The sequence below is a fragment of the Ailuropoda melanoleuca genome, chromosome 8 (genome assembly GCF_002007445.2).
Source record: "Ailuropoda melanoleuca isolate Jingjing chromosome 8, ASM200744v2, whole genome shotgun sequence".
Taxonomy (NCBI): Eukaryota; Metazoa; Chordata; class Mammalia; order Carnivora; family Ursidae; genus Ailuropoda; species Ailuropoda melanoleuca.
In genome coordinates this window covers 10,310,903-10,332,607 of record NC_048225.1, presented here as the reverse complement: position 1 = coordinate 10,332,607, position 21,705 = coordinate 10,310,903, and the positions used below count along the sequence as shown (strand labels likewise).

Sequence of the window (21,705 nt, the reverse complement as noted above, 5' to 3'; positions counted from 1 at the left end):
GAAGAATGGAGGTAGTGGGTTAATATGATGAGTGGGTGGGCTAGAAGAGCTGCTGCATTCATTGCAAACGAGGACCCCAGGCACTCAGGCCACTCATGTGTGTCAGGCATGACGAACAACAAAGCAAGGCGGTTAACTTTTGGGTAAGCATACTAGAGCTGAGACAACCAAAAAGGGTTGCCTGCTTCAAAGTGCCTGACAAACTCAAAACCGAAAGGGACTTTAAACATCATCTAGTCCGATCTCACCATTTTACAAGGCAGGAAGCAGAACAGAGAGGCAGTACAATGTTCCCAAAGCCAGAGGCCATATTCAGCCAGGACTTGGGACCACAGCCCTCTGGGGGCCCTCCTGAGGGTGTCGTTGATGTATTTCAGTCATTCTTGGAAATCTTGTGAAACTACCTGCAAAGCACGTAGTGTGAATGTTTGCAAAGTCTTCAGTCACGGCCTATCTTGCCCATAGGGGAAAGATTGGATTTTCAAAACAAGCTCAAGGGGGTGATGAAGCTGGATAATAAAATTTGAGGTCAAAACTGGTGGGACTGGAGAACACGAGGCTGAGATTCTCTTGTGGCTCATAAGCTAACAATAATAGCAGTAGAGTTGTAACAAGTCTATCAGCTTCCCCCGTGTGGCCAGTTCGAAGCATGTCATATACATTTGGAGATGTGTTATCTCTCTTTACACATATGTGCACGGGTATCCATATATATACTTACACACACGCACGTGCACACATATGTATCTCCATTCTGACATATTGGTTTGAAACTGATCCTGGTACTTCATAGTCATGATTCCCACAGGCACAATCCCTGAGCGCGTTCCTCTGGGGGTTAGTAATGGTGAAAATCCGATGGAGAAGCCGTGTGCCCTGCCTTCTGGGCTTTGGAGTCAGAATAACATGGGTGTCAAATCCAGTTCTGTCATTTAATAGTGATATAAAATTTGGCAGATTTCTTACCTTGAGCTTTGAGGTCTCTATAATCTCAAAGAAGTTAATGAACTTGGCCATGATCCCACAGTTCGTTAGGAACAGTGCTGGGACACAAACTTAGGTCTATCAGATTCCCCAAGCTGCCCCTCATCTGGGCACCCCCTTGCTTGTACCCCATGCTTACAGAAGCAGAGGCCTATTCCCTCTGAGGAAGGTGGTCGGCAGGATTGGAAGAAAGGTCCATACCTTGCCCAACCTTTTCTTGTAAAGCTGTCTCTTCTACTCCGTGTCAAAGGAACAAATAGGTTAAGATCAAATGTGATTCTAGTGCTATGAACATCAGACTTAAGTTTTAAAACAAAGTTCTCTCCCCTTCCCTCACCCATGTCTAAAATTAAAACACCAAAAATATTACCAGGAAGAGAAATTTGGTGAAGAGCAGGAAAGACGTTACATTGACTGCGGAGTCTGCTGCAAGACACGGATTTCTCCCGTTTATGAAAGCTCCGTTCTACAGGAGCTCCCAGTCATCCGAGGGGATTTTCTTTCAAGGGAAAGCACTCGAATAAACTGCACCAATGTTTCACTGCATGGAAGCTCTCTTCAAAGACTTAATTTCCCATTTTCCCAGAAAGAGAATTTTCCTTCTATTGTGTTTACTGTCTATTGAGTGCTTTCAGTAACAAGAAAAAAAGAGTGATCATGGAGGATGGTAATTTTATTTCTTCCTCCACATCTTTTTGGAATATTCTGGAATGTTTACTTTTTGTTGTTGTTGTTAGGCAGATTGGACAGCGCATGGTGAAATTTTAAGAACACGGGAATTCCAGTTAGAAGACTTGGATCCAAGGCCACCTCTGCAAACCACTTCCTGTGCAAACCTGGGCAAAGTCACTTAACCTCTCTGTGCTTCAATGTTCTCCTCTGTAAAAATGGAAATACTACATAGGAAATGTCTCTGACTGTCTTATTAAAGTGTTTGCCCTGTTCTTTGAGAAGAGCCCTAAGACCTCTCCCTAATTTACTCTCTGACCTTGAGCAAGTTATTTCCCCTCCTTGGGGCCTCAGGGTCCTTGTGGATACCATGAAAATATTATACTTGTTTTCTCGCCAAGGCAACTCTAGTTATGAAATTCTGTGATACTATGTGAACTCTACCAGATACAGCGAAATTAGGTGCCAGCACCTTCTGATTGCGGGAAGGCGTAACGTGGGAAGAGATCCCTCTTTACCATCGCTTGGATTCCCAGGAGGGAAGCCAGGTGTTGGGGAGCCTCCTACCTCCACCAGGAGCAGGTGAAGCGGGGGAAGGGCAAGCTGGGCTTTGGCCTGGGCAGGAAATGGTAAGATGCTTCTGTCAGTGATGGCTCTCAGTGGTTCTAGAAAGGAAAGGAAATATCAGTGGTGAAGCCATGGCTAGGTCATAGAGGAAGGGGTGGGGGGTGGGGGCAGGGCAGCTGTAGTTACAGGAGTGTTTAGCTGTGACCCAAATAAGGTGTCCTTGGTACAGAGAGGGGGGACGGAAAATTAGATGCAGATATGAATACAGATATGCTACTTTGAATCAGGGCCAGAGACATATTTGTTCCTCCCTTGTTTAGAAATCATACCCAAACTCTGTACACCCCGCTCAAAGTAGATACTATAATTAAGTTTGCTGCTTCCCACCTCAGGACCTTTGCACTTGATTTCTTCCTCCTCCCCACCTCCATATGCCAGTCTCTCCTCCTATCATACAATACACTTGCTTGCATGTTAAGATCTTAAAGAGTGCTTCCCTGGAGAAATCCTCCCTACTACTGCCTCCTACCCCCAGGCCCTCTGCCCTGCTTTATTGTTTTCATAGCACTTGTTACCAGCGGAAAGTGTTTCCTTTGTTTGTGAGACTGCTCGTTTATTTCCTGGCTCCCCTCTCTGGAGCCTCCCCAGAGCTCCCTTTAGTTAATGTAAGCTTCCTGAGGGTAAAGAGGGCTGGGCTCTTTCCTGCAGACAGCACCAGGAGGAGGCTTGCTCCCCTCCTATAGGCTCCTAATAAATATTTGTTCAAAGAGTTGAAAGAACAAAGCAAGAAATAAGCTGCTTTCTCTCTCTCTCTCTCTCTCCAGGAAGAGTTTTTAAACAAACAGGGCAGCATGTTTCTGAGAATGAGGGACTTAGGCCCAAATCATTAACAACCAAGGAGGTAAGAGGAGTCCGTCCTTCCACAGGCTCTTGCTTCGGAAAGGAATGTCCCCCTCTGGCATGAGGTCTCTAAGAGTGTGCCAGCCATGGGTGACAATGCCTGGAAATTATACAGCACTGTACCCAGTACCTCCATTTTATGAATGAGGAAACCAACTTGACCGAGATCATCAAGGGTAGAATCGGGACTTGGGTCAGGTGGGCCCCGCAGCTGGCCCACTTGCCTTTGCATTTAAACCCTGTACGAATGAGCCCAGATTTGTTGCCTCCTCTGTGTTAGATCACAGCTGACTGCCCCCACGAGCTAGTCAGCAGGGCCGGGACTAGGGTGAGACTGGGGGGGGGAGGTTGCAAGCTGAAGGAGGCTTCACCCTCGGGGCATTTGCATGCTTCTAAGAGTGATGCCTGGAAAATTCTGCACCCTAGGCACCATGCTTGCCCAGCCTAGTCCTGGCCCGCCTCATTAGAGCTCTCTGCAAGTTTTCTGTTCTTTTCTATCATGTCATAGGATACTTCTTTGTCTAGAAATATCATCAAAACAATTACAGGGTAGACTTACCTTGGGGAGAATTTAGCTCACTTTGCTTGCTTGCTTCCTTCCTCCCTTCTTTCCTTCCTTCTGCTTCTTGGCAACCTCTTGTCCAAAAGGCAACTGAAATTATTTTTCAAAAGGACAGATCCGTCACTCTTCTAACCAAAAACCCTTCAGTGGCTCCGCTCATAGTCCACATTTAAAAAAACAAAACAAAACAAAAAAACAGCCTGAACTCCCTGGCATGGCCTTTAAGACCTTTACAAGTTGGCACCATTCTTCCTCATGAAACTTGTCCTGCTTCCACGGCTTTGGACAGACTGTGCCTTCTGCCTGATATATCTTTGCCTGTCTGTCCAGGCCAGAATCATGTACCCTTCAAAATCTAACTCCAAGATCACCCATGCTCAGGACCGCTCCAGAGTTGGAGCAAAGCTGCTATAAACCAGCTCATCACTGGTGGCCAGAGGGGTAGCCAGATCTAGGAAGTCAGTGCTAGGCAGAGGGTTGGGACTTAAGAAGCCAGCCAGCCAGGGCCTCCCAGGGCTCCCTCCCCACCTTTTCTCAAGAACGGGGCATATGTGGGGCGGGCTACCTTTAGTACTAAACCCTAACTTCACAGCCGGGCTGAGTGTGACTCCAGCCTCTGAACAAATGTGTTTGTATTTTCCTGTCACAGTCTGGATCCAAGTTGTTGACAATGAAATGCAGAATCAGGTTCCCAAGTATCCTGGGACCTCCCTACTCACCCAGGGCCTATTTGTAGACTTCGCCCTTGGGCATCAGGCTTCCCAAACCACCAGGGTCACGGATGTGTAACTGGTTTGTAGCTTGAAAATGAAGGCTCTGAGGAGTGCAGGCTTCCTCCTGGATCTCCTCTCTCCTGCTTTTTGTCTAAGCTCTCATCTTCCTCCTCTGTGTCTAACTTTTCTGTCTTTGCATGATCTTGAGAATCAAGCCAAAGTCAGGATGACATTTTGGCCCGGTCTCCCCAAGGAGCTCAGATGTGAAGTCTTTATTCCTGGAAAGAAAGCTAATGTATGTGTGTATGTGTTGGTTTGGGAGAGGCTTAGAGAAGAAAGAATAGGTATGTATGCTGTGATAACGACTATCGTCATAATAAATAAATACAATAATAAACATCTGTATTTGCTGAGCACCATATAGTAACTGTGAGGAGTGATTTTTCATCCTTTCTATCATCTAATCTTCTAGGCCTGACTGTTACATATCTATTTTAAATATGGTTCTTTAAAAAAAAAAAAGATTTATTTAAGAGAGAGAGCCAGAGAAGGGGCAGAGGGAGAGAATCTCAAGCCGACTCCCCACTGAGCACAGAGCCCGATGGGAGGCTGGATCTCACCACCCATGAGATTGTGACCCGAGCTGAAACCGGAGCCCGATGCTCAACAGGCTGAGCCACCCAGGTGCTGCAAGATGGTTCTTATTACCCCCATTTCCAAATGAGAAAATTTAGGCTCAGAGAGTTACAAAAGTGGGCTAAGGTCAAAAAGCCAGTAAGGAGGGCTGGTGTTCAGGTTGGTCTTAGAGACTTAAGCTCATACTATTTGGGGACCCTGGATAAGTTACTTTAGCTCTCTGAGTCTCAGTTAAATTGTACCTGTGACGGAGAAATAGAGTTACTCCCACCTCCTTTATAAGATAGTTAGCATGGCTGAGTGGGATACAGAAGGTGACGCGCTGTGTAAGTGTTAGAAATTATCCTTATGGAATCTGAAACCCTATGAGATCGGGGATAGAAGAGAATTAACACAAGACACTGGGAACTACTTATATGTTCCAAGTTTTTTTGTTTTTGTTTTTGTTTTTTAAGATTTTGTTGTTTATTTGACAGAGAGAGAGAGAGAGCCAGTGAGAGAGGGAACACAGCAGGGGGAGTGGGAGAGGAAGAAGCAGGCTCCCAGCAGGGCCGGGAGCCCGATGCAGGGCTCGATCCCAGGACTCTGGGATCACACCCTGAGCCAAAGGCAGACGCTTAACAACTGAGCCACCCAGGCGCGCCAATATGTTCCAAGTTTTGATTTGAGCCTCTATCTTTTATTCTGAGAGATCCTTAGCCCCCAAGTCTAATTTCAGGGCTCTTTAGATAGACCGTGGGACTTGACGCTTTTCAAAAGATGGTTTTATTTGAGCCTTCTGACTATTCAGGAGTTAGGGAGGACAAATGTATTATTCCCATTCTGCAGGCAAGAAAACTGAAATAAGAGGCAGCTGGCTCTCAGGGGATCACTCAGCAGGTCTGACCTCTGGTCCTCTGCATTCCTTCAGGATTCTCTTGTAGGAGGCTGGGCTGGCGATGGAGGTGATAGATGGGTAGTAGGGAGAAGGTTCTGGTGGCTGTGGGGGGGCAGGGATGGTGGCCCACAGGCCGTCTTTAGAAGCCACCCCCAGTTTATCAGAAGGTGCATAAGCCCTCATTAAACAGCATTTGCATAAAACTCTTAAGTTGTGAGCAGTGGGTTAACTACTCATCCTAATGTTGTTTTGCTGTCATTTAAATCTCTTTAAACATTTATATTTTGTCACTTCCTTCTGTTTTAGAGTCCAGGGCCACAGTTTCACAGACTTTCGCTTGCCCTAGGCGCTTTGCCTCCAAAGCCTCCACACAGCACAGCCCCGGGCAGGGGATAACCCAGTAGGGTATACAAGGCTTTACTCTTTCTTCAGTCTTTGAGGTTGGGCTTTGGAGCTTTGGCCAGCCAGATCTGGGGTCAAATCCTGTCTCTGCCCCTTACTAGCTGTGTCTGGGGCAAACTGTTTAAGCCTTGTGTCATCTGTCTGATCGAGAGAGAAATGCGTATGCATGGCTACATTTCAACATTGGTAGGAGTTTTAATATAATGTATAAGGTGCCTAGTCCATGTCTGCAATAATTGTAGCTATTTAAAAAAAAAAAGATTTTATTTATTTATTTATTTGGCAGAGTGAGAGAAAGCACAAGCAAGGGGAGTGGCAGACAGAAGGAGAGGGAGAAGCAGACTTCTCACTGCGCAGGGAGCCTGATGCAGGACTCAATCCACGACCCCAGGATCTTGGCCTGAGCTGGAGGTGGACGCTTAACCGACTGAGCCACCCAGGCACCCGTAGCTATTTTTATTATAGTTTTTCCGCCTGTAACCTAGTTGGATTCACGGAAATGACTCCCTGCAGGGTGGCCTCTTGGACAGTGTCTTTGTGAGAAGGGAGAATGGGCTGTAATTACGTGCCTTGACTGGTTACGAAGAGGGTTTTGATGGAAATCCAAGCAGTGGGCAGGAGGGGACCAGGCTCTCAGACCCCTCTCTCCTACAGCTACCCTAAGTCCCTTCATTCCACTAAGGGCCAGGCTGAAACCCAGAACCACATCCACAAGGGCCCCACGTTCAGCCCCCAAGTCTAATTTCAGAGCCCCTCACAATTGTTCCCTACTGGGATGGGGCCTGCCATGTTTGTCCTGCTGTGGATGCTGGCATTGCTAAGGGAGACCAAGGAAAGGGCAGCAGAACAGGGGGAGCAAAGAAACTGTGCAGTGGTGGGTGAACCAGACCAGGTGCAGCAAGAGAAGGGAACACTGACCTCTCCATGCCGGGGGCAAAGAGAGCATTCACAGCACTGCCACCCGCCCAAGGGAAGCCTGAAGGCCCGGGGGAGTATCAGACACCACCCTGAACTATCTCCCTGGACCACGCTGAAGCCCAGGCTGGGTGAAGAGCCCAGCTGGGAGCTGTGGGGTAGTGGCAAGAGGATGGCTCATCCCTCATCCCCTCAACCACCCCCTACTCCCCAGTGATTTCATAATCACTGAACCATTGGTAGAAAATGCATGTTCCTTATCTCCACCCTAAAAGCTACCCAATTACCACTCTAGGAGTATGAGGCTTGGGAACCTGTATTTTAAAAAGAATTTCCCCAGATGTTTGAAGGTTAAGAATGGGAGGGCCTTTGGGGCTGAACAGAAAAGAAAGGTCTAGAAAAAAAACCTTCTGTGGGTTGATTTTAAATATCATGCAAGTTAGATTCAGGCCAAGATTGGCAACAAACATTTTGGTTTGACAAAGGTGTACTGCACATCCACTACGTGCTAGAAGCTTATTCAGCCACCAAGCCGCCTGGCAGTTTAGAAGGAAAGGGGCTTTGTAAAGAGCAATCCGAACACTGGGTTGCCAGCAACGCTAGGAGCACGCATGTGCAATGTGCCAAGGAGGGGTCCAGGAGCTGGAACCTGGGACCCGGAAAGAGCTGCCAGGAGTCGAGCAGGGCAGCCTATACATTTTTCATTTTTCAGGTCCCGTATTGTCAATAGAAGATACACTACCCTTGCTTTCATTTCTCCGAAACCAAAATGTGGAGAAGCCGCCTCTCTCTCTTTGGCATTATCATTCCTGGAGAGGATGAAAGGAGGCTGAGCACTGGTTCACTTCTATTTGCTCATCTGAAATTTGGGCTCCGTGCTGCTCTTCGTGTCTCATCTTAGCCAAAGTAAAGGAACTTTCTGCTTTACTCTTCTCCAGCAAAAACAGCAGTGAGTCTAAATAAACAACCCTTGAACAACCCTTGGAATCCAGGCGCTGGCTCCCCCTACGGAAAGGCAAAATACTTCTCTGCCTGATGGAGGCCCGCAGTGTGCGGGACACGGCTGTGAGCTCACCTTCCGCGCGCCACCTGCGCCCAGGGCCAGGCGGTGACCAGCAGGGACAGTCCTGGTGCAGAGAGGCGCTTGCTGCGGGGGGCCTTGCATTGGGAGATTTTAACCACGGATAGTTTAATTCTGCTTAAGTGAAGTTGACTTTGTGTGGCTCACAGGCCTCGATCCTGCTAGCGGGCCGCCTCCGCCCCCTCGCGGTGTCGGTTCTCCGCCCAGGACCGAGTCCGAGCCTGACCTCCAGCCACGACCCCGAGGCCGCCGCGCACCCCCGGGCCGGGCGCGGCTCTGGCCCTGCCACCCGCTGCCACTTCCTCCAAGCCCTGCTGACCTCTAGTGGTCACAAGGTGGAACTGAACGGGACGCCGGCTAGCGTGGAGAAAGCGAGGTCTGTCTCACACCGGCGCGCTTCTCACCCCTGGTTTGCTACCAGAATCACCCGGAGCTTTGGAAACAGCCCTGTCCAGGCCCTACTGCAGGCCAGTTAAGTCAAAACGTCAAAGTGGGACCTTGGCGTCGGTGTTTGTTGTTGTTGTTGTTTTAAAGCTCCCCGGGTAATTCTCCTGTGCAGCCAGCAGTGAGCGCTAATGGTCTCAAAAGCAGACATCTGCCCACCCATAACGTGGGCGTGGGGGAGGAGGTGGCTGTGCAGTCCGTGTCTGAGATGTCTGTCCTCATTTGTGCCCGAGTGGAGTGTCTGAGCACCAGTGTCTGGGCGTGGGTGCCCTCTGGTGTGACGGTGTGGGGGTCCTGTGCCCAAGTGGGTGACTGAGCTGGGGTGACGCGCACACCCTTGGCACAGACTCCAGAAGCAAAGGGCCCTGTCACTATCTCCTGTCCTTCTAAGCCCAAGCAGCTAGTTTACAGCCTCTTTCCTCCATCCCCACTGGTCACATTCTTTGCTCCTGGGAAGTTCTTCCTGCTGTCTCACCTCAGCCTCTCTTCAGAAGAGTCTAGATTTTTTTTAAAAAAGTTTTTATTTACTCATTTAAGTAATCTCTACACCCAACATGGGGCTCGAACTCAGAACTTCAAGATCAGGAGTCGCGTGCTCTTCCAACTGAGCCAGCCAGGTGCCCCAAGAATTGTCTAGGCTGAAGAAACACCAGCTTGCCCATGAACTCTGGGCAGGCCCTTTTTCCTCAGGCCCAGAACTCCATCAGGCATCCACGAAGTGGGCTGGAACGGAGAAGAGCCAGCACCAGCACAGTGAAATTAATTTCCAGCAGCTGCATGGGATTAAAATTACCCACTTCTCCCTGGTCTCTGTCTAATGTTCCTGAAAACAATCTCCTGATCCTCTCCTTCTACTTGTCTCTTGTCCTCATGGTCACAGCTTTTACTCCTGATCGCTCTGCCTTTCCTCACCATCAGCTTGGCTGGAGGGTCTACCCCTGGTGAGATCGACCCCACATCATAACAGCCCGACCCTGCCCTTTCCAATCCTGCTGAGGGAGCTGGGCAGGGCCAACCTCAGGGAGCAGTGGAGCTGTTGGGGTGCCTCAGCCCTCGCAGTGTCCCCAGTGACCTGGAGCCTTGCACTCCCCATGCAGGTCCTTTCACGGGGCAGAGGAAAGGCACTTCTGGAGGTCAGAGCAAGTGCCACACTTAGGGCCAAGCGTACAGGCCCGAGGATGCTTCCGGCACCTGGCTCAGCTCTTCTTGCCCTCTGTAAAACGGGGAAGAGAGTATCTAGCACACAGGTTGTTGTAAAGACTAAATGAGATGACAGAAAAAATACACACACAACAGAGATATGATGGCTGGAACCTGCCCCGTGGCAGACGATCATCTACAATATTAGTGGTTATGGTGAGAGCTAGCATTGTCTCTGCGCATGTTACAGTACGAGGCTTCAAGCTTCTTACACGTACTATTTCACCACCACGCCAATGCTGTGCGGTGAATCTTTTCATCCTCCCCATTTACAAATGGGAACGTGAGGTGGACAAATATCAGGAAACGTGTCCAAAGACACCTGGAAAGATCAGATGCCATGTCCACGGAGAAGGTATCACCAGGCTGTGCATGTCCTTAGACATAGTGTTTGCTTGTACCTGTGATGCGGGCTCACGCACGCACACGTCTTTGCACATTGTCACTACATGATCCCAGGCCCTGCGTGCTTTCTCCTGGAAGAGTTTCCTCTAAGGGGCCACCCCTTAGAGAAGTGAAAGAAGAACAAGCTAGTTGCTGGAATTTAGTAAGAGAAAACTAGCAGGAAGTCAAGCTAGTTGCCTTTGAACAAACGGAGTGATTCCCAAGGAACCAGCTGGGCCAGCAGGGCAGTGAGTCGCCCACACCTCGAATTGTGACAAGGCTTACAGGAAAGAGAACAGGCTTCCTTTGACAATGCCCTCTCTGGGATTAGCCCATTTCTTTCTGGGGCCCTTGGGACCCGGCACCTGGAGCATGAGGGGGTGCTCTCGGGGCACTGTCATGCTGCAGTAAGCTCATCCCAAAGCCTCACCTGCCAACCATGACGGGGTCCTGCACCTGCCTTCCCTGGCTGTGTGGCTGTGGCCATGTTACCACCTTGTCTAGTCCTCTCTGAGGTCTCATCCAGCCTGACAGTCTCAGTGTGGTCTCCGTCAGCTGCAGCCCGCCATGGTGGGTGTGTGTGTGTGGGGGGGCTGTCATTGCACTGGTGAGCCCCAGGTAACCATGTGTTCTCCCAGCAAAGGAAGAGTGTGAGCGAGGGCACTGGTCATCCTGGCATTGCTGCCATGCACATGGCTTGAGTTCAGGGTCAGCATCAGGGTTTGGGGCTAGTGCGGTATGGCTGTGAAGTTGGGAGCAGTCCACCCTCCCAAATGCCTCAAAGGGATACAAGGAAACATCAGAGCGAAGAAAAAGGAGAGCCCAGGAGAACCCCTCCAGGCACAGCTGTCCGCCCCACATGCTTGGTGCCAGCTACTGTCCGAGGACCTTAGAGACATGCACTCATTTAGGCCTTGGAACAACCCTGCAGGGGTGGATACTGTTATCCCCATTTTACAGATGAAGACACTGAGCCGTGACAAGGTCACACAGCTGGTAGTTGGCAACACTAGAAATTGAAACCAGGGGATGTAGCTGCAGTGTTCACTGTTTTAATCATTACATCATAGTGCTTCCCAAGGAGTGTCCCCACTGGGGTCCAGAGTCACTGGGAGAAGGTAGAACACAAATTCTTCTCTGAAACCTGCTTAGCAACACTGCCCAGGCAGACCCTCCCGTTCAGAGGAAGGCCGTGGCCGGGCAGTGAGGGGAGCCCCTGCAGCTCGCAGCACAGCTCAAGGATCTGTCTCTGGCCCCTTAGGGGCCATTGTTCAGGAACGGCAGAGAACTTGTCCTCTAGGTCATGTTTGCTTGTGGCCCCCAGGCATTTGGCTTGCACTTCCACATCCAGGGGATAAGAAGCCAGGAGGTGCTTTGTCCAACTGGCCCTTTGAAATGCATGTCTCCCACCCTCTTGAGGGTCCACTTTCTGCCCCTCAAAGCCCCCTCCCCCCCCGCGGCAGGAGGGCGGGCAAAGCCTGGCAGCAGAGTGTCTGCTCACCACAGGGTGTCACCAGCACAGGCCTGGCTTGCCAACTTCCACAAAGAACTCTAGCAGAGGACAGAAGTGGTACACGAAGCCCGAGGCGGGATTCGAGCAGAGGAGGAGGTCGCGCTCAGGGGGCAGACCTGTGATGGACCCGGGGCTCAGGTGAACGTACGGCCGCAGCCCGCAGGCAGCTCACCCTGGGCCTTGTGTGCTGCTGGCTGGCGGGGCCTCACATCACAGAAGTAGACGAGAGTGGCAAAGATGAACGTGAAAACAACCCAAAAGAGAGCGGAGAGGAAGATGAGTGAAAGTCCTAGCTGATACAAATATTGACATAACCATTACGAGAGTAAATAAAACTCCCATTTATGTTATGCAAGTGCTATATTCTTTGAATACTTCTGTCTTGAGGAATTTTTTATTTCGCCATGGAAGAAAAATGTTTTCATATTCTCTCCCGCCGCTCAGACCCAGAACCCAGCAAGGCCTTGTGCCCCCGAGAGCCATAATATTATTTGTTAACATTTTTATGATGCCAAATGGTCTGTAGGAGAACGGGCGCCATTCTTTAGCTGGGAAACCATATGGCACGACGAGTAATAAATAAGGTATTGTGATAGTTAATGAACCTAATTGCCAGCAAAGGCTTTAATACAGAGACTGTGCTGCTGAGAATTTAGCACCACATTAGGGATGCTGCGGAGCTCCCCTGACTTCTGAGGCTTAATTTAAGTTCTATATTGCAAACTCCAGAAAATAATTCCAAACCCTCCTGCTGGAAAAGCAACCTGCTGGTAGACTGTGATTATACCGAATTACTAAAATCGCAATCAATTTTATACACACAGTTAACCCTTGCCAGGAAGGACTCCCAGAGAGGAGAGGGAGCAAGATCTGTCCTACCTGTGGCTTGGGACTGCGAAGGGGGACAGGAGGCAGGAAAGAGGTGGGCCCTAGAAAGGACCCAGGGCCAGGGGTCTTGCTCTGCAAAGAGAGGAAGTTGGGGAAGAAGAGCCTGAGCATAGGGATAGCCCACTGGACTTCCCTGGTCCTGCAGGGTCCTCTTCCCTGTGGGAGAAGAAGGCAGAGGGGCTTGGAGAGAGGGGCCTGTGCTCACCCACCAGCTCCAGCAAGCAGGCTTCTCTGCCAGGCAAAGAAATGGAGCCATTGCTGCTATTATTCCATAAGTCAAGGTTATTAACTAGAGAAGATCAGATCGTGGCAGTCAAATAACCTTGCACTGTGTAAATGTAAATGCTAAACAGCTGCTGCTGAACCGTCAGTGGTGTCTGGAAGGTTCCCTGGGCGAGAGAAGCACACCGCAACGGGGGAGAGGAGCCGGGGGAGGCGCTTCTTCCCACCTCGTTTTGGAGCTTGCAGTGGCTTCGCTCATCCTCTGGTCCCGGCCACAACGGAGGAGAGCGGGTGACCGTGGAAAGAGTCTCCTGGGAGGAGGGAATGCTGGGGGGGTGGCGGTGGTGCTCTCTGAGCAGACACAGACCCCAGAGCACCTCTCATCCCACGGTGACGTCCAGGCCGTGCTTGGAGAGCTCAGAAATGTCCTTTCCGGAAGAGCACGCTGAAGGAGATGGGAAACCTCATGCACTGCTCCCTGGGCTCAGCCCCCCTGCATTCAGACAGGGGTGAGTAGGGCAGATTGGGGGGGGTGAGTGTTGGAAATAAGGAATCTTCCCATAAGTCAAGAAGACACGGGGAGAAGCTCAGGTCTGAGAATCCAGCAAAGTCAAAAATGTGCTGAAGGATGGAGACCAATCAGGAGGCGGAGGAAGGTATGAGGAAGGCTCTGACCAAGATGTGAGACCCTGCAAGGGGTCGTCCCCGCTGCCCTGTGCCTGTCTCCAGGCTGCGATGCTCACACACGGGCGTGGTCCCGAGTTGAATGCCTCATCTGTAAGTCTTGTCTCCATAGCTCGCTGACAGGAGAGGCTGAGACCCCAAAGGTTTTCCCAGCCCCTGGGAGAGGATGGCCACAGGACCCCCACAGGCCCTCTCTAACACTGATGGAGCTTCAGGGTCAACTGGAGAGCTTTTAAAAACCACAGACACAGAGGCCCAAACCCCTGAGACTCTGATCCAGCAGATCTAAGGCATGCCCCGGTCCCTGTAGTTTGTTTAAAGTTGCACAGGAGGTCCTGATGGGGAACCAGATGGAGAACTAGTTCCCTGGGCAGTTGTACCCCCTAGCCCGGCCCTGACTCTACCCTCCCTGCTCAGCTCCTGACTGTGGAAGGAGACACACCTACCCTCTCCCCAGGAAACAGTTGAGAGAACATTGAGATTCTTGCTTACACACAAGCAAGATGAAGAGGCAAAAAGAAGGCATTTTTAACTGCAGGTGATTAACTTCTGGGTCAGGGGCACAGACAAGGTCATTGAATTTCCACCTCTGGCAGCCTTTCCAGATAAGACAGATACACATCTGGAGGCAGAAGGATGAGCCAAATGGCCGTTATATCTTTGGCTTTTGTAGCCTTGAAAGTATTTTATAGATGAGGAAACTGGAAGCCAGAAGGGTCTGTGAGTCTCAGATGGGCAGTGTGTTAGGAATGATCAGAACCCGGGTATCTTGATTCTAAGTATGTGCTCTCTCTCTCTCTTTTTTTCCTTTTTGGTTAAGATTTATTTATTTATTTATTTATTTATTTATTTATTTGAGAGAGAGAAAGGGGGGGAGTGCGTGCATCCATGAGGGGGGAGAGGAAGGGGGCAGGGGCGGAAGGAGAGAGAATTTCAAGCAGACTGCACCCCCACCCACGCTGAGTGCAGACCCAGATGTGGGGCTTATCTCAGGACCCTGAGATTGTAACCTGAGCCCAAATCAAGAGTTGGACACTTAATGAACTGAACCATCCAGGCGCCCCTAAGTGTGTGCTCTTTCTAGAACAGTCTGCTTTTCTTCCTTCCAGTTATGCAACCTAGACACTGGGAAGATAAAAGAAGAGCAATAGAAAACCCAGGATTCCTGTTTGTCTATCAGGTATGAGCGGGATGGAGGGACCCCTGAGGAGGTTTGAGAACATAGGATGCTGCAAGAGGTGGTCATCTACTTAGATTCTTAGAAGGACTGTAAAGCCCCGTATTAGACATGCAAGTTAACATGAGCACAAGGGCGTGGAATGAAGGACCTAATCGGAGCATGCTTCCTGGAAGGGGGAGCAAAGTGATAAGTACTTACTATTCCTGGTGAGTTGATCACTGAGCTCTGTGCTGAAGGCTTTGAGAAAATCAAGGAAGGGGAGAGACACTGTGCCTGCCCGCATGGAGCTTCTGGTCTAGCCGGAGGAGCCATGCACCCATGGAAGGCCTGGAGGCAAGCATGCGGGCCCTGATCCTAGCTGTGGGACCCACACACGCAGGGCTGTGGACTCCTAGTGATCCCTCACATTTTCTAGATTCTGAGAAGTTTAACCAAGTTGGATCAAGACTCCTTGTGGCAAAGGGGGCTCACTGGGAATCCAGAGCAGAGAGGTCAAGGTCAGGGGGGCGTCGAGGTACAGCTCGGCGTGGGCTCTTGAGCTGGCTTCTCTGTGCCATGGGGGCCCGTGGGCTGAGCCCGTGGCCGCAAGGACACCATCTCTCCTTTCCCACCACAAAGTGGTGGGACCCCACGGCCAGCCCAGGGCCCTGAGACGGAGAGCTAGCGGGTGTGGATTTCAGACTGTACATAAACATACTTACCATCAGGGAGAAGCCTTTCTACTCTGCGAAGACCATCGGATATTTTAAAGTGATGCAGATCAAGTGAAAAGAAGGAGAATAAATAAAAGGGAAGATAATTATTTGATGCAGTTCTCTTGGATAGCCACAGCAGGGAATCCTTGGAAAGAATACAGGCAGCTGGAGAGACGCAGCCATTCGAGCCTCAGACTCACCTATCAACTGTCAGGTGCGTGAACCAGAGGCGAGGAGCGCGGCCGACTTGGGGACTGGGTGGCCGACCCGGGGCTCGGCGCCCCACCTTGCTCCAGCCACCTGGCGACAGCCACGCGCCATCCCGCAGAAGGGAGCTGCCGCCTAATAAATGTCTTGGGAAACTTACGGCCGCCCCGCGACGGGAGAAAGATGGCGCCGTTTATCTCCGCGCCATCTGCACAGGCTCATTTGTGGCTCCCGAGGCAGCCCACACGCACCCGGCAAGTTTGCACGTCTCTGGCTCTCAGAGGGTCTTCTTCACAAGGAAGTGTGGGACTTGGGGTGCCGATTCCCTCTGGCTCGGGGTGGCCAGCAGGCGAGGCTGGAAGATGCCCCCAGGGGGGCCTGGTGGGTGCCGGAGTCCCCCCCCCCCACAGGTGTCCCCGGGGACACCCGGCACTGGGGGTGCGGTCCGGGGGCCAGGTCCTTCCCACGCAGGTGAGGACGGACACAGGGCGTCATCCATCCGCCATCTATTCAACAGACGACGCAGAGCATCTGCCATGTGCCAGGCGCTGGCGTGGACAGGAGGGAGACCTGCTTGGCTTGCTTGCACATCCTGCAGGTTTTTATTCAAATGCCATCTTCTCGATGAGGCCTTCCCCGTGGCCCCCCATCTAAAATCCCCCAACCCGCTTTTTGTAGTGGATGCTGTCCTGCTCTGCCAATATCCTCTCAGATCCCTTTTGCCATTTTCGTGGGCAGGGATCCCCAGTGTGTGTTCACTCCCAGCAGCTAGCACCTGTGTCTCTTTTTAGGAGAACGGCCTTCAAGCTGCTGGAACCTCCTTTGCTGGAAGTGCCTGAGAATATATCACCCGACTCCCAACCCCCATGGGGGTAGCCCTTAACCAGTGATTGATGCATACAGACTATAAATGCTCTGGCTCCCTTGCCCCAGTAACTACAACACTGTGATATTTTGGTATTACTGAAACATAAAATACTGAGGAGGGGGTAGGTGGTTAGAAAACTGGGGGATATGCAACTGATACTTTGCTCGGGGTCTGATTGAGCTCGTTCTAATGACCGGCTAGGGTGGCATTGCTAAAAGCTGGAGGCCGGACTGGACAAGGGACAGGTGTGGCAGGATAGGGCCACAGTCTCTGCTTGGACCCATCCATTCTCCCATCCACCCAGCTGCCCTAGCGGCTCTTGAAGTCTTGGCACAGCAGCAACCAAGCCCACGGACACCGTTAGACTTCTTGAGACTCCTCTCCACCCCCCCTTTTTTCTAGGCTCCTCTGCCAATACTGGTATGAAAACCTCTCTCTTCTCCCTCTGCCTTCCCCTCTTCCCACCGCCACACCCAGCCCAGGAACCACAACTTCACATATAAAAACCCACCTTTGCTGCCTTGGGGAGAAAGGACTGTCCTCCCTGTTCTGTGCAGCAGACCTGTCAGACTTGGCTTTGGGACTCTGTTGAAATAGTCGTGCCACTGGTGAGAGGTGCCCACTGGGAAAATCGGGACCAGAGTAGGAGGGAGCTCAGCAGGGCTTTTCCCCGGCAGTGCAGGTATGACAATGGTGTTAACCAGGGGCCAGACCTGGTGGGAGCTGCAGCCCTGGAGCCCAGCCAGGGGGCCCTTGGAGTCACAGGCTGATCATATGGCATGGGTGATGACCCAGGAGCTTTGGGAGTGCATTGGAGAGGAGGGAATTGCGAATGGGTATTCAGGAAGTTTAATCAACAGAATGTAGTGGCTGGTGGCAGGGGAGGAAAACCCTTGAGGAGAGCAGGTTCCTGTGCAAGGAGAAACGAAGGACAGAGTCTGAGAGAGGGGGACAGACAGGGGATAGACAGGGGACGGAGGGGGCCAGGAGGTGTTAAAAGGATTATAGAAACACAGAATGATAGAGACTAAGAGGTGGAAAAGCAGCCAGAGAGAGTCAATGAAACTCCTAGGGAGCCTTCCTTTCTTCTAACTTCTTATTTTGAACTAATTTTAGACTCACAGAAAAGCTGAAAAAATAGTACAGAGAATCTCCACAAACAGCTCACCCAGCTTCCCCTATGGTTACCATTTTCCATAACAGGGGCACAGTTATCAAAACCCAGACATCCACAGTGGCACAGGGCTGTTAACTAAACTACAGACTTGAGTCAAATCTCAGCAGTTTCCTATAGATCTGGATAGGGACAAGCGCAAGCACACAGAGCCAGAGGGAGAACGGGATTAGACAGAGGAGCCCAAGTCCTCTTCCTGGAGAGAGTTTAGGCGTGTCCCATCAGGGCCCGAGGCCAGGACTACCTTAGGAACATGAATTAGGGGCCTCCTAAGAGGCTACTGAATAAATGAATGGATTCAAGTGCCCCAGGCACAGACCAAAGTCATTACAACCAGTGTCCACATACAACCGACCACAGTCCTTGGTTTTTTCCAAGCTTCCAGGGTGTCCAGAATCTACGACTACACCAACAAGACATTTTCAAGGGGCCTAATACTAAGGGCTGCTTCCAATGTTGGATTCTGAGCTTTGTCCTCCAGAGAGAGGGACCTCTAATAATGCCTCTGATAATGCCTTTGTCCTTAAATGCTTCCCCCTTCGGCATACTCATGCCAGCCGGTATCTCAAGCCAGCTCCCTTTGAATTTATAATCTAGAAGGTTAGGGGATGTTTATTCCTGATACATATATCAGTCATAACGGGAGTCCTGAGCAACCTTGTCCTTTAATTTGGGAGCCCGGCAGCCTAGGGTTGGTAGATTGCACCAGAAGTTTCAACAACTTCTCCCCTCCTGGGCTCATCTAGCATGGAGGGAAGCCAGCCCCAGCAGAAAGCAGGTGTGTAAAATAGCAACCCAACTGGGGCTCACAGTGCCCCCTTCTCAGGCCAACTCCAAACATCCATAAAGCAGCACCACGGCAAGCCAGCCTGCTTCCATAACAATGACACATTCAAAGTCTTCCTTCGCAGGGCCCATTTATTATAGTTCTTTGTTGTATTGAGAGGACAAATCTGCCATTTTGTGTCCTAGTGACTTCCTTATTTTTACCCCAAGTGGTTGGGAAAACCTTCGAGTGTTTTGAAGGCCAATGGCAGCCCTTAGGGGGCACTGCCAGAGGAGAAGAAATATAAAACTTGGATTAGCAGCAGCTAGCAGGGCAAAGCTCTCACCTCTCCCCAGCACCAAAGGACCTTGAAGGCCTTCCCTTGGTTCCCCCATCTGCTCATGAATATCTCTGACCTTTCTCCCAACCTGGCAGAGAGATGAAAGAGAGTAACAAATCAGAGGGAATTAAGGAACTGAAGCAACTTTTTTCAGATTTTTCACGTGCCCATAGTTGACTCAATGCCCCAAATAATCACACATTGACCAACTTGCCTCTTTTCCCCAATAACAAAGACAAGAAAGAGCTGGTTTATATGTAAACAGAAGGAACTCCCTTTGGCTATTGTGCCCAGAACAGTGCTTGACACATAGTAGGTGCTCAAAAATACATGTTATCTGAATGAGTGGTAGATACAGGGGACATTTTAATAGCTGGGTGATATTGTGGCAAGATCATTGGAGTTAGAGAGAACTGGGTTCAAACTCTCCATCTGCTCCTTCCCTGTACCCGTGGCCAAGTCGTGTGACCTCATTCAGCCTCTGCTTTTCTCACCAGTAAAACCGAAGATGAACATCTCTAGTGCTACGGTGAAAAACCAGTAATGTGTGCCAGTGTGGACAGCGCAGCGCCTGGGAGGAAACAGACCGTGAACAGTGGCTACTTTTATTATTTTTTTTAAAGATTTATTTATTTATTCGACAGAGATAGAGACAGCCAGCGAGAGAGGGAACACAAGCAGGGGAGTGGGAGAGGAAGAAGCAGGCTCAGTGCGGAAGAGCCTGATGTGGGGCTCGATCCCATAACGCTGGGATCACGCCCTGAGCCGAAGGCAGACGCTTAACCGCTGTGCCACCCAGGCGCCCCACAGTGGCTACTTTTAGGACAGTTTCTAGTAATGTGAACCACTCAAACTCAGAAGGTATGGAGAACAATAGCAAAGACAATGGGCAGGTAGCTCTTACTTAGGATTATTGGGGACAGTCCTGCCCAGAGGCAAAAGGATGGATAGGATGGGACTTCAGGCCCAAGCCTGCCAGGGGATTCTAGGACTCTGGATTCCCATTGTTTGGGAGACGTGGTTGTTTCCTAATGCCTGGGACTGAAGTCTAAAATAAGCAGACTTGTCCTAGTCTTCTAGATGCGGGGTCTGCAGCCCCGCCGGTGTGCAACTGCTTCTCTCTTCCTCTCTCTCATTCTCTCTCCGACATACATGTGAAGACAACCCCACAAGACCACACTCATACCCCACAGACATTATGCAACCAGAGAAGCTTCCTGTGGGAGAAATGGGGTGTCTCTGGTGCCAGAACACACTTTTCTTCCCAAGTTACCCAACCGTAATAGCATATATATGTATAAATATATATTTATACATATATATATATATGGCACGTACTAAGTGCCTAATAAACCCTTGCTGCTGCTGAGGGAGCTGAGGAGCAAGGGTGCTTCCCCCCAGGGCAGACAAGAGGGGAGGCTGCAGGATGGGTTCGGCACGGTGTGTTTGCAGGCAGTGACACAGGCTGTGGATGACAGGCCTTTCTCCCCGGCTGACTCCACGACCTCGAGTGTTCTCACGAGCGGGTGACCATTAGCACCAACGCCACCGAAGGATGGGGGCGGTTCGCACTTACCGCCGCCATGTCTTCGCTGGCTCTCCCACTCCCTGCGTTTCCTCTGCTGCTCTCCTTCGTAGCCTGTAGACGCGTCAGGTCACAGACGGCGCCCGCAGCGGAATCCCCCGAGGGCTTGCGAGAACGCAGGTTTCCGGCTCCCGCCTGCGTCCTGACGTCCTGACGTCCTGACGCCCTGACGCAGTAGCCTGGGGGTGGGCCGTCTCAGCACGCTCCCACGACGCAGCGGCCGCGCCAGAGACCAGACTGCCGGGACCCGGCTTCCGCGGCCAGGGCTACGGTGGAGCCCCACGGCCGCCTCCCAACTCTAGGGGTCTCCCCCGTGCACCTCAGCGGGCGTCCCCGCGCAGAGTGCCTGAGTGGGAGCCTTCTCTGCGGCCGGAGGTCTCTCCACCTGGAAGTCGTGAAGATGGGCTGGGCTCCCCTGTCCACGTACAAGGCCTCTGGGAAAGGGGTAGAGCAAAAGCAAGCACCGTGTACTCTGGGCTCGGTGCAAGTAGAAAAGGCCTGAGGAGGGAGGCCCCAGGCACAAATCTCGCTCACTGGCCCCTAGAGCTCCTTTTACAGGGTGTTTTATGGGCAAGTGTTCAGTGCCAGCATCGGGGCGGGGTGAGGAGCTCAGCCCTGCCAAAAGAAACAGCAGTCTGGGCAGGCGGGGAGAGGTCCAGCTGGTGGGGACCCAGACCGCAGGGCAGTTTTAAATTGCTACTGTATTTAATTGTTCACCAAGCTACGTCATTGGTGGAGGGAATGGGAGAACGGAAAGGCAGGCAGGCTCCAGGAGGAGCGGTGAGAAGGTGTATTTCTCTGCGTTTTGGGCTCACTGGGGATTCTGTACAGAGCGGCCCCTTGGGGCTCAGCACTGGAGTTTCTGTCAACCTCTGTGCTTGATGGGTTCAAGGTTCATGCCTTCCGGTTAGTGGGACCCAGGAGACTGGGGAACCCAGCTGCTCCTGGCATGCACCTTGCCATTCCTGCAGGCAGGAACTGACTTTGACCTTTGTGGGTCCTGAAATAGAAGTCAGAGCTAGCATGAAGCACCATAAAGCTTCTTGGCAGCCACACGCTGTCACCCAGCTCTTCAGGGCCTCGTAGTAGCAGAGGATATATAAAAGGGCCAGAGAGAACAGCCGCAGAGATCTCTCCAGGGCACTGCCAGCCCGAAACCCCAAGGATCCTGTGTCTCCTTGAACTTCATGGTCCAAAGGTGAGGACAGGCTTCATTGCCCTTGAGATTATTTAGACACCCATCCATCTT

General features: G+C 51.1%; 1 long non-coding RNA gene across 1 annotated transcript; it reads right to left on the bottom strand.

Annotated features, from left to right (window-relative positions):
* Window positions 1–2,147: 2,147 nt before the first annotated feature.
* On the bottom strand, window positions 2,148–20,548 carry LOC117803281. The gene is made up of 3 exons (XR_004626969.1): window positions 20,448–20,548; window positions 3,680–3,772; window positions 2,148–2,318 (listed from the first exon to the last, which is right to left on the bottom strand). It is a non-coding gene; the product is annotated as an uncharacterized LOC117803281 (long non-coding RNA).
* Window positions 20,549–21,705: the final 1,157 nt, after the last annotated feature.